The following is a 2,807-nucleotide window of genomic DNA, read 5'->3' as shown; positions in this document are numbered from 1 at the left end:
ATAAACAAAATCCACCTCCCACCTCCCTGTTCCCACTTCCTCCCATTCCCTCCAAATAAAAGGGGAAAAAAAAAAGGCAAAGAAAAACAAAACAAAAAACCCCTGAAAAACAAAAAACACCCCAAAACCCCCCAAAACAAGGTAGTGCATTCCCCAAGGCGAAGGGGAATTTACACTGGAGCTGCTGGGAGCGGAACGGAGATCTTCCGGCTACAGAAACCTGCAAAGAAAGACACTCAAAACAGAAAAAGAAACACAAAAGGAAACAAAATAGATCACCAGGCAATCTGGAGGGGCAGGGAGCCAGAAAAGAGGGGCAGGGTGGGTGGTAGGCCTGGCAGGACAGGAGCAGGCAGGAGGGGACTGTGAAAGTGAGGAAGATGGAGGGAAGGTAACAAGCAGAACAGTCTGGTGTCCTTCCAGAGCCCTGGGTAAAAAAAACCCCTCCTACCACCCATGCCCACCTACCCTTGAGCAGCCCCCAAGGGGGCAAAGGGAAACAGGGAAACAGGGGAGCAGCTTGCGTGATTGAGACGTGTCCATGGCAAATCCCCAGAGTGAATGAGCAGCCCCCTGCCCCACTCCCTGGGCCTTCCCCTACTCCCCAAAGCAGGTCCCTCCTCAGCAGTTAGTTATGGGATTATCCCCCCTTCCACAGTATATCTTTTTTTTTTTTTTAATATTTTTTTTTCCATCAAGGTCATCTTCTGTTTTTCTTTTTTAATTCTTTTTTTTTTTTTTTCTTCTTTCCTCTTTTTTTCCTCTCTCTCCTCCTAATACACACTTTTTTTTAGTAAGGGGAATACCATGATGTCGCTCTAGCCCGGCCCCTGTAGACGCGACCCCGGGGCCTGCTGTTAAAACCACTGTAGAATCGAGAGCGGGTACTGTTGTAGTTGGTGGTTCGGGCACGGTATCGGGTTCGTGGGAAGCCTCGGTCTGTTGTGCTGATGCCTGGTCTGTTGGTTCGTTTAGGGATCACCTTGATCTGTCTTCCTCTAAATAAGGATTCATCTAAGGCCAGGGAAGTCCTCACTGACTCTTTGAGAACTCTATATACGCAAACCCTTTCGGATGGCCACTAAATTTGTCACAGAGTATAGTAACACGGTTGACTGAACCACAGCCATGAAAGTGTGCTTCTAGCTCTTCCGCTGTTGCACCATAGTCCACATTGCCAACATAGATGGAACGGGCATCAGCCTCTATCTTCTCCTCAATGGACATGATCACTGGGCCAGCATTGCCCGGAGGTGGACTCATATTCATCTGCTTCTCTACCTCATTCTGTAGCTCCTTTAGCTTCTCAGCTTCTTCCTCCATCTCCCTAACTCGAGCTTTGATCGCTTCCAGCTCCGGGTCCTAAATGGCGCCGTCCCCCGGGTCACCCTCGACCAGTCCCGACTCCTCCTCCTCCTCCTCCTCCTGGTTGCCGGGGGCTCCCGAGCCAGGCCCAGGGCCCGGAGCTCCCGGGGGGGCGGGGGCGCGGGGCCGGGGCGGCTCCTCTTCGGGCTCGGGCTCCGGCTCGGGCTCCAGCAGCAGCTCCTCAGGCTCCAGTTCCTCAGACTCCAAGCCGTTCCGTAGTCCCCTGCGCCCCCCGGGGCCCCCTCCCCGGCCTCCCCACCGGCCCCGGGCACAAGATGGCGCCGCCGCCCCGGCCGGGAGCCCCGACCGCCCGCAGCCCCCGCTCTGTATCCAGCTTTCAACCTAAAATTTTCCTTTCCCTCAGCTTCAGTAGGTTTTCCCCAGGGCCCAAAAACGGGATGGGTTTGCTGCCTTTTCCCAGTGGTTAAGAGATTCATTTCTTAGGGGAAGAAGTGTCTGAGCAGGGCTTCTAGCCTGCCCTCTTAGGACAGGCTTTCTCTGATCTTACTACCTGTTACCAGTATTTCTCAAAGCTCCCTGATAGAGGTCCAGGGAGAAAGGCCAGCAATGAGTAACCTTCCTGTGGGTCCTTGGTTTCTGAGGACTGTATACTCCCTTACCCGCTCACAGTTGGCCTTTAACACTTGATGCTCATTTTAAGTCACTCTACTCACACACGCAGTGACTCCATCTTCCACCTGTCAGCAGTCAGTCAGTGTTCATGTCCCATCTCTCTTCCACAGTGCTCATCTTCCTTCAGACTTCAGGGTAATTGCCCTGCAACCTCTTTGAATGAATCAGAAAAAGTCATGAAACGGAATAATTCAGATTTTTCTTGCAGAAAGTGTGGCCGTAACTTTCTTAGAGATTTCTACATCCCAGGAGAAGACAGTAGTCACCCCAGGAAATCTGAAAGAGACAGTTTTCAGGTGATACTCCTGGGACTCACTTCAGGATGGTCACTGCTTGGATCTGATGTAGTTCAGACCGCAGAGAGGGTTCATATGAGTTGTTGGAAGAGATGGCCCCAGGGAGGGGCCTGGAAGGATAACAGGTAAGTTGAAGAAAGCACTGTAGACCTGTGGGAGGGCCAGTAAGGGCCAGGCAGCCATGCCACATGTCGCCATGCCCCATCCCCCTCTTTCCCACTCCAGGACATCCTCAGTCTGTGTCGCCTCCATCTCTACAGGCACCTCTGCATGGAGGAGGGGGACACGGCACTCTGGTCCCCCACATCCTCTCATTGGAGTTGTGGATGGCCCAGAGACATGGAGTGATGCAGCGTCCCCCTCAGCACCTCCCAGGGCCCAGCCCGCTCCACTCTGCACGTCCAGAGGTCAAGCCAGAACGGCCAGAGCACCTTCCTGCCGATGGTGCCCACTGCCTTCATCCTTCTCTCACTGAGGAGGATGACTATTCCAGCGCAAGACAAAGACATTGAC

At 53.2% G+C, this 2,807-nt stretch overlaps 1 pseudogene; it reads right to left on the bottom strand.

The window, feature by feature from the left end:
- Positions 1–705: 705 nt before the first annotated feature.
- On the bottom strand, positions 706–1,468 carry LOC133230206 (polyadenylate-binding protein 2-like; annotated as a pseudogene).
- Positions 1,469–2,807: the final 1,339 nt, after the last annotated feature.

This window comes from Bos javanicus, chromosome 18, assembly GCF_032452875.1.
Source record: "Bos javanicus breed banteng chromosome 18, ARS-OSU_banteng_1.0, whole genome shotgun sequence".
Lineage (NCBI taxonomy): Eukaryota > Metazoa > Chordata > Mammalia > Artiodactyla > Bovidae > Bos > Bos javanicus.
This window is presented reverse-complemented; position numbering and strand designations above follow the sequence as displayed.